Source organism: Cavia porcellus, unplaced genomic scaffold (assembly GCF_034190915.1).
Source record: "Cavia porcellus strain 051 isolate PalLab524CR breed Dunkin Hartley unplaced genomic scaffold, mCavPor4.1 scaffold_6, whole genome shotgun sequence".
NCBI classification, from domain to species: Eukaryota; Metazoa; Chordata; class Mammalia; order Rodentia; family Caviidae; genus Cavia; species Cavia porcellus.
Window position 1 is genome coordinate 70,594,663 of NW_026947489.1, and position 9,764 is coordinate 70,604,426.

General features: G+C 39.4%; 1 protein-coding gene across 2 annotated transcripts in view; it reads right to left on the minus strand.

The window, feature by feature from the left end:
- Positions 1-7,432, minus strand: part of Psmd11 (proteasome 26S subunit, non-ATPase 11) — a 64,040-nt gene extending 56,608 nt beyond the window's left edge. For both annotated transcript variants that reach the window (XM_063249630.1, XM_063249629.1), the window contains exon 1: positions 7,314-7,432. The gene's annotated coding sequence lies outside the window, so the exon portion shown is untranslated. The remainder of the gene's footprint in view (positions 1-7,313) is intronic.
- Positions 7,433-9,764: the final 2,332 nt, after the last annotated feature.

Below are 9,764 nucleotides of genomic sequence, written 5' to 3' on the forward strand. Positions count from 1 at the left end.
CAGTGTCATAATAAATATTTACTCTCTTTTTTTTTTTTTTTTTTTGTCTTTTTTCATTTTTATCGGTACCGGGGATTGAACTCATGACCGCCTGCTTGCAAGGCAGGTGCTTATGCCACTGAGCTAAATCCCCAGCCCCCTTTTTTTTTTTTTTTTTTTGGTCAATATTTACTCTCTTATAAACCAATTTTTTAAATTTGTAAAGTATTTTTACTAGTACACATTTGCAGTGCATAATGTGCGCATTCCTTGTCTGGAGTTGGTGCATGGACTTAACACATCTTAGTTCCTTTTTTCATCCTTTCCCATTCTCCCCCTCCATCTCTTGATTCCTTTCTAATTGAGAAAGATCTATTTCTCTATTTCTTATTATTAATTTTTTAGTACCAGGAATCAAACTCAGAACCTCATGCTTGCCAGGCAGGAACTGTATCACTAAGCTGCAGCCCTGGCTTCCTATTATTTTCAAAACGAAATTACATAGCTGAATTATCAATTTTATTTTTCTTCACCAAATATTGAGCCTACGCTATATAGCTGAGCAGCGAGCCAAGCAATAGATCAAGTTTAGGGAGCTTTCCATGAATAAACACAACATTTAGCTGGGTGCAACAGTACATGCCTAAAATCCCAGAAGTCTGGGGGTGGAGGCAGGAAGCCAGTCTGGAGTACAGTGAAAGTGTGGCTCCAAAAACCAATCAATCAAATAAACACAGCTTTTAAAAAACAATAAGGATTACACACTGTATATCAGATACTATATTATGTGTTATACATTATTTCTATTTGATGGGGGGGGGTTGAAATAGGGTCCTGCTATGCAGTTCAGGCTGGCCTTGAACTCACTCATTACATAGCCCAGACTAGCCTCAAACTCTCGTTGTTTTAATCCTTCTGCCTCAGCCTCCCAGGTGCTGGGATTACAGGTGTGCACCACCATGTCCACCTCTTGTTTTTTTTTTTTTTTTTTTTTTTTGTACCAGGGATCAAACTCACGACCTTGTGCTTACAGGCGCTTATGCCACTGAGCTAACTCTTCGGCCCACCACCTCTGTTTTTTGAGATGGGTCTCTTTCCTACACCAGGCTGGCCTAGAATTTGCAGGAATCCTCCTGCCTTAGCCTCTTGAGTGCTGGAATTACAGCCATGTACCATCATACTGAATTTCTAATTTCATTTTAAAGATGAGAATAAATAAAGAGAAAACTCAGGCTTAAAGGTTGAATAACTTGTCCAAAGTCACATATATAGGATACAATTAGAACTTCAATTTGTTTGGGGGCAGAAAATCGTAACTACTATGCATACTACCTCTAGTAAGGGAAGACAGAAAAGTATAATTTTCATATAAGGGAAAAAGTGAAAAAAGAAATGACAACCACAGATGATAATGAAGACAAATTTCATTTAAGAAGGCAGTAAGATGACCTTGTGAGTTGGGTGTGGTAGCACATGCTTTCCTTTTTTTTTTTTTTTTGGTCTTTTTCCTTTTTATCGGTACCGGGGATCAAACTCATGACTGCCTGCTTGCAAGGCAGGCACTTACGTCGCTGAGCTAAACCTCCAGCCCCAGCACATGCTTTCAATCCTAGTATCTCGGAAGGTTGAGGCAGAAAGATCATGAGGTCAAGCCCAGCCTAGGCAATGTAGTAAGACCCTGCCTCAAAATAAAAAGCAAGGAACTGGGGCTGTAGCTCAGTACAAAAGCCTTATGTTCAATCCACAGCACCTCAAAACAAAACAAGCTTGCTTTTGGAACTGAATGGTGGTGATTACATCACATACATTTTAGGCAAAGTACCTTATTAAGGCAAAAAAAAGTGGGTAGGTAAATTTTGTTATGTATATTTTACAATTTTAAAAAACATGTATCTAAAGATATTATCAAAAAGATACTATTCAGGGCTGGGGATTTAGCTCAGCGGCATAAGCGCCTGCCTTGCAAGCAGGCAGTCGTGAGTTCAATCCCTGGTACTGATAAAAACCAAAGACAAAAAAAAAAAAAAAAAAAAAAAGATACTATTCAGCCAATCAATTAGCAAAAGCAAAAACATTTCTATTTAAAATCTGTGACGCAAACTGGGCATGGTGGTACATGCCTATAATGCCAGCATTTGGAGGTGAGGAGGAGTATCACAGCAAGTTAGAGGACAGCCTGCACTACAAAGTGAGTTCAAGCCCAGCCTGAACTGCATAGTGAAACCCTGTCTCAAAACAATAAAGGCTGGGGACAGCTCAGTGGCAGTACCTGCCTGGCAAATACAAGGTCCTGAGTTTGATTCCTGGTAACTCTCCCCCAAAAGACAATTAATTTTTTTTTTTTTTTTGGTCTTTTTCGTTTTCATCGGTACCAGGGATCGAACTCACGACCACCTGCTTGTAAGGCAGGTGCTTATGCCGCTGAGCTAAATCCTCAGCAAAAGACAATTAATTAATTCACGATGTAACCAGGTGTGACAGCACATGACTATAATTCCAGAACTCAGGAGGCTTTGTGAGTCCAAGGCCAGCCTGGTCTACATAGCTAGGACCTGTCTCCAAACAAAAGTTTTAAAATAATCAGAAGACATGAGTAGGGAAACGACTACAAAGACTATCCATTTGCTATCTTTACAGAATGAAACCAAGAATGTACTTTAGAGGGCGTGTGATAGCACACCCAACAAAATCTAATATCCTAATTATGAGACTCCCTCCACCCTTATAGGAACAGGCTGGATGAGACCTGTATTCTTCCCCTTAGATTGATTCTTCAGGCTAAATCCCCAAAGGATTCCATGTCTAAGCATGCATTACGGTTTCTGTTGGCCTGTTTGCTGTAAAAGGGGGAGTCTTGCCTCAGGAATCTTTGTCTTTGAGTTTACTTCTCATGCTAGATGGTGGCTGGACTGCCTAACAGACAGAAAGCTGGGACCTCTAGTGTTGTGCTGGATGACCAATGAGCTTAGATCGATTTGCTCATTTCGCTTGGACACTGAGGATAAATGTTTGCTGTGCAACATACTTTTTTCTCTGCATCAAACTGCTATTCATCCGCCTCATTCACTGTCTATCCAATAAACTCATCTAACTCATCCTTCAAGACGAAGGATGACTAAATAAACAAATAAAAAACAAAGCGTTATCTTTTCTCAAACTGCACCACTAGGCAGAGAAGTGCCCCTTTTCCACCTCTATAGCACTTTATATTCCCTTTTGGTAAAGCACACTTTATACAACTAAAACTGTTTAGATCTCTATTTCTTTCTTTCTTTCTTTCTTTTTTTTTTTTTTTTTTTTTGATCTTTTTCATTTTTATCGGTACCAGGGATCAAATTCACAGACTGCCTGCTTGCAAGGCAGGCACTTATGCCGCTGAGCTAAATCCCCAGCCCCATAGATCTCTATCTCTTTCGCTGTACTCGCTATATGCTCCACAAGAACATGTGCTATTTTCCCTAATTATAAAATATTTAAAACATACAGCACATCCACATAGCCACTATTTCTTAGCATCTTGTAATATTTGCTACAGATCTTTAAGAAAACCAAAAAACATATACTAGGCATGGAGACATCAAATATTAATCCCTGAACTCTGAGAGGTAGAGGCAGGCGGATTATAAATTTGAGCCCATCGTGAGCAATTTACAATTTAGCAACAACTTGTTTCTAAAAAAACAAAAAGCTGAGGATAAACCTCATGTGAAGGCACTGAGTTCAATCAAAAAGATAGAAATAATGTCAGGTATGGTGGCACACAGCTGTCATCTTAGCACTGGGGAGGCAGAGGCAGGAGGATCACTGTGAGTTCAATGCCAGCCTGGGGTTCCACAGTGAATTCAAGGCCAGCCTGAACTAGGTAGTGAGACCTTGCCTCAAAAACAAAAAACAAAAAACATAAACAACACAGATACAACTAACTGAAGCACTGTACTCTCCTTACCCATAATAAAAGTAGTGGTTCTTTGTTGTTATTTTTTGGTTTCCTGAGACGAGTCTCCCTATGTAGTTCAGCTTGACTATGTTGTAGCCCAGGTTGTCAATGAAATCCCATGATCCTCCTGCTTCAGGCTCCAAAGTGCTGGGACTATGGTCATGTGCTACCATGGTCAGCAATATTTTATTTTACATTATGTTACTAGTACATGTTTGTAGTTCATGCAGTTTACAGTCATGCTAGGGAGTGGTTACATGTATACACTGGAGGGTTTTTTAAATCTCCTTCCCCTTCCTCCCAATTGTAACTTCTAACCTGGTTTTTGGTATTTACCATTCCTATGCAAATCTTCACACTTTTGTAATATGTGTATTACATACATGCATAAATACTATCATTTCACGTTTTCCAACATTATTTACCATCTTATTATACACACTTTCATGCAACTTGCTTCTGTCACTGTGGATATTTATCCAACTGATACATATAATATATTTATGTGTTCATTTTAATTACATTTTCTACATTTACTCCTATATATTTCTCTCAACATTTAGTTTGTTAAATCAATCAATGAAGACAGCTATTAAAGTTAACAAACAAAAGGAACCAGTGTCCCAAATGTGTCAGCACTATGATACCTACTCATGGACTGGTATGAGAGATAACTGTCACATCATTCAAACATCTTATAACTCCACCTTTGTTATTATAGTCAAATGTATATACCAACAAAAGCACATTTCTATTAGCATATAAAGTTGTTCCATATCTTTGTCAATGTCTTTTATAACAGACTTTAATTTTTGTTAATTCTATATGCTTTTGAAATAGATTAGCATTGTTGTTTTAATTTGCATTTCCCTGCTAAGTTATTTTTTCTACATTTACTAGCTATTTTAGTATTTTCTTATGAATTAAGCCAGTCATGATAGCAAAACCTGTAACCCCAGTAGGAAGGCTGAGGCAGGATTGCTGTGAGTTCAAAGCCAAGCTGAACTACATAACAAAGCCTTTTCACAAATAAAATAGATAAGAATTTGCGCTTATTTTAAAAAGGATGTAAGCTGGTCAGGCCCACACCTGTAAACCCAGCACTTGGGAGGCTGAGGCAGTAGGATTCACATGAGTTCCAGGCTAGCCTGGGTTACAAAAGTGAATTCAAGATCAGTCTGCACTACATAACGAGACCTTGTATCAAGAAAACAAACAAAACAAAAAAGCAAAAAGTCTTTTTTTTTTTTCCTCTTTTTCTTTTTTATTGGTACCAGGGATCGAACTCACGACCACACACTTGCAAGGCAGGCGCATATGCCACCAAGCTAAATCCCCAACCCCAAAAGTTTTTATTTGAAAGTCAGTATTATATTATGGTTAATCTTAATATAAGAAGTCTTTATTAAGTCATTATTTGGGACCATGGATGTAGCTCAAAGGTACAGCACTTGTCTCTCACATACACAAGGCCCTAAGTTCCTTCCCTGGAATGGATGGCGGGGAAAGACTGGCATTTTCCAATGTAAAAATCACCTTCCTAGCTGAGCAAGGTGCCGCATGTCTGAAATTCCAGCACTCAGGAGGCTGAGGCAGGAGGATCACCTCGAGTTTGAGGTCAGCCTGAACTAATAGTGAGACTCTGTCTCAAAAAAAAAAAAAAATCAACTTAATGCATAAATAAAACTAATAGCCCAGGCTAGCCTCAAACTCATTGCAATCCTCCTGCCTCAGCCTCCAGAGTGATGAGATCACAGGTATGTGCCACCATGCTTTGTTTACAGAAAAAAGGATGTAAATATCTCAGCCCAAACTGTAAACTGTATACATATCTAATAAGTGAAGCTAGAAAATATTATGTCTTTATGTATCAATGATTTGTTTTAGGGGCTGGGGATTTAGCTCAGCGGCATAAGCACCTGCCTTGCAAACAGGTAATCGTGAGTTCGATCCCTGGTACCAATAAAAAAAAAAAAAAAGATTTATTTTAGGAGCCAGGATCGAACCCAGGGTCTTATACTTGCTAAGTACACCCTTACCACTCAGCTACATTTCTTGTCCTTCTTTATCAGGTTGACATATTATCACTGACAAAACAGGAATAAAGACTAACATAATAAAATTGATGATAAAATTACATAAAGAGGGGTCAGGCATTTAGCTCAAAGGTATACTCAGCAGCGTAAGGACCTGTCTGGCAAGCATGAGGTCGTGAGTTCAATTCCCGGTACCAAAAAAATTACATAAAGAGGGAAAGTATAGTAGACATGAGGTGAGATAAATTCTTACCCAAGATAGTAGAAATCAAGAGATGTTACGTGACTAATGGGAAGCTATTATTAAATATACCAAGGTAGAGCAAAACAGCTAGCTAGAGGTGGAGGAATGAAACTTTTGTTTAACCCACATTAAATTTTAAAGAGTGATATTCACTACTTCTGCTTTTTGTTTGAGGGCTTTTGTTTTGTTTTGTTTTGTTTTGTTTTGGAGACAGGGTCTCGCTATGCAGTTCAGGGTGGCCTTGAGCTCACTTTGTAGCCCAGACTGGTCTTGAACTCAAAACAATCCTCCCACCTCAGCCTCCCCGAGTGCTAGGATTACAGGTGTGTGCCACCATGGCCCGGCTCAAGGGGATTTTGTTTTTTGAGACATGGTCTCACTATATGCTTTAGACTGGCATTGAACTCAGGGTGCTATTCCTGCCTCACCCTCCCGGGTGCTGGAATTGCAGGCTTTCACCACACCTGCCACTAAACTGCAATACTTTAAAAAAAATTAGGGGTAAGGGGAGAGCTCATGAACAAACTCCACAACACTTACCACATACTATGTACTTTTGATAAAAAAAATTTTTTAGACAATCTCTCTGTGTAGTGCAGGCTGACCTTGACCTTGAATTCACTACACAGCCTCGGTTGGTTATGTAGCCCAAACTAGCCTCAAACTCAGTGATCCTCCTACCTCAGCCTTCTGAGTGCTGGGATTATGGGACTATGCTACCACGCCCGGCTGTTTTTTAATCGCGCCATTACTTGTTGACTGAAAAACTGGAGACCGAAGTACATTCTGCTAATACCCCGATATGATCGATGCCCTAAAATCATAAAAATGAACTTACTCAATGTAACACTATCCAGTAGGTACCAAGGTCTATAAATCATGAGTTACAATAACCTTTCAAAACCCCAGGGTAATAAAAGTCACCTGTTAAGGCCATTTCCAAGATAAAAAAAAAAAAAAAAAAAAAGACAATTTCCAAGATATATGCCTTTCATCCACTCAAAAAAAAAAAATGCTTTTTATGAAATTTTATCTTTGCGATCAATTCTCTTACAAAATTATATTGCCTGAAATGTTTTAGGAAATTCTGATACTGAACACAGTTGTATTTACTCACATTTATAACCTGTAGCTGAATCACTGTGGCCAGTTCAACTATTCCAGTCTACATGCGAGTTTGTTCCCAATATACTGCCATTGAGTGGTTCTTTTCCATCACCAAACTTTCCTTTCCTCCTGTTGATATAAATTCCCACAATTCAGTTTCCACCTAAGGAATCTCACACTGGTAGACCTAGTCTGCAAGTGTTTGGCCCATATGGTTTAGTTCCAATTATTTTATTCATTCACATTTTTTGTTTTTGAGGTAGAGTCCTTTTTGAGATAGGTCTGAAACAAGTCTTGAACTTACAATACTTCAGGCTGGTCTTGGACTTGTGCAGTGAAAACTAACTCCTCAGAGCTGGGATTATAGATGTGTACCATCACACCCAGCAAGTTTTTTTTTTTTTTTGTCTTTTTCATTTTTATTGGTACCGGGGATTGAACTCATGACCACCTGCTCACAAGGCAGGTGCTTATGCCGCTAAAACCCCAGCCCCGCAAGTTTTCTTTTAAACTGAGATATTTGGACCTGGGGATATAGCTCAGTGGCATAAGTGCCTGCCTGGCAAGGGCAAGGTCCTGAGTTTGCATCAAAAAAATAAATACATAATAAATAAAAATAGAACTATTTGTGAAATTGTATCTTTGTCAGAAAGATTAAACAGGGAAACTATCCAAACACAAAGTATGGCATCAGCCTCATTTATAGGAACCACAGGTTTACCACTCAGTCTCCATTTGGCTTGTTGCACTTTGGTCTTTTACACATTTAGTTTACAACACTAGAGTTTTGTTGTGTCGTATTCATGTTGTTTGGTCGTTTCTGAGACAGTTTATGCAGTCCAGGTTGGCCTCAAACTCATGGTAATCTTGCCTCAGTCCTCCAAGTGCTGGGATAACAGACGTGCATCACCATGCCCTGCTAGCGCTTTCACCAAACAGGAAACATGAACTTTGAATTTTGGCAGACATCCCAAAGCAAAAAAAAAAAGAGGCAAGAAAAACATTTCAAAAGTACTTTTATTATTGAACAAATCAATTTTAACTGAACTGGTCTGAAACCTTCGTTTGTCACAAGGTTTCATTATGCAGTTCGGATGGGGCTTGAACTCACTTTTGGGCTGGTCTCAATCCTCCTGCCTCAGTCTCCCAAGAGCTAAGATTATAGCAGGTTACCACCACACCCAGCCTGAGACCAATGCTATTGAAAAGGGTTTCTCATTTATGGCCATACTACCCTGAATGTGCCTGATTACTTTTCAAAAGGGGTTTCCTTGCATTAAGTATCTGTTCTAAAGATTCTGTTGAAAAGGGGGTAGTGCCTGTAATCCCAGGACTGGGAGACTTGAGGTGGGAGGATCATAAACCTTCTACTGGTAATTTAGAATTCAACAGTTATTAAGCATCTTTTTTAAGTGCTGTGCAGTATTATGTGTTATAGGAATGCCATGAAGACATTGTCTTTATGTATAGCAGGTTGCAGTACAGAAATCCTAGATGGTCAAGTGCCCAGTGCAACAAAAGCATGTATGAAGGTTCTCATGGAGGCTCAGGCACTTGTAGGAGAATACTGTAAACTAATTAGGTGGTTATGTGTGAGAAAGTTACCTAATTCAAAGTATTTTTGTCTTTTTCCTTTTTATCGGTACCAGGGATCAAACTCACGACCGCCTGCTTGCAAGGCAGGCGCTTACGCCGCTGAGCTAAATCCCCAGCCCCTAATTCAAAGTATTAAAGTGAGAGAATTTAAAGTGAATATATCAAGGCTGAGAATGGTGGTACATATCTATAATCTCAGCATTTGGGAGGTGGAGGCAGGATTGCCTCAAATTCGAGGCCAGCCTAGGTTACACAGTGCGTTCAAGGACAATTTGAACTCTGTAGAGACCTTGTTTCAAAAAAGACCCAAGTAAATAAAGAGATGGATATATCAAGAAATGGTGAAAATCAAATCTGTAAAGATAACCAAAGGTAGCTGGGGATGGTGGAACACAGACAGCTGGTACTCAAGTATGTGAACAATTTGGAATTAGTAAGACCCGACCTTAAAGGAGCTGCGCTCAGGAGGCTGAGGCAAGATCACCCCAAGTCTGAGATCAACCTGTGATACATAGAGCCCCCCCCCCCCCACAAGAAGTTGAGGATGCATTTTGGCTCTGGAATAAATCTTCAGTATGGGCCAGGGATTTAGCTCAGTGGCCTCCGTGCCTGCCTGGCAAGCACAAGGTCTCGAGTTCAATCCCTGGTGCCAGGAAAAACTACATACATAGATAAACCTATCCATCTTCAGTATACTCCCTAAAAAGGCAAAAACTAAAACCTGTGTCATTCTCATCTTCCACCCCTCATGCCATTTCAAAGTGTATCTTTTAAAAAAAATTGTATCTTTTTAAAAGTTACTAAAAAAGACTGAGAAAGCCAGGTGTTACACATGCTTGGACTGAAGGGGTGGGCAAAGCAGCAT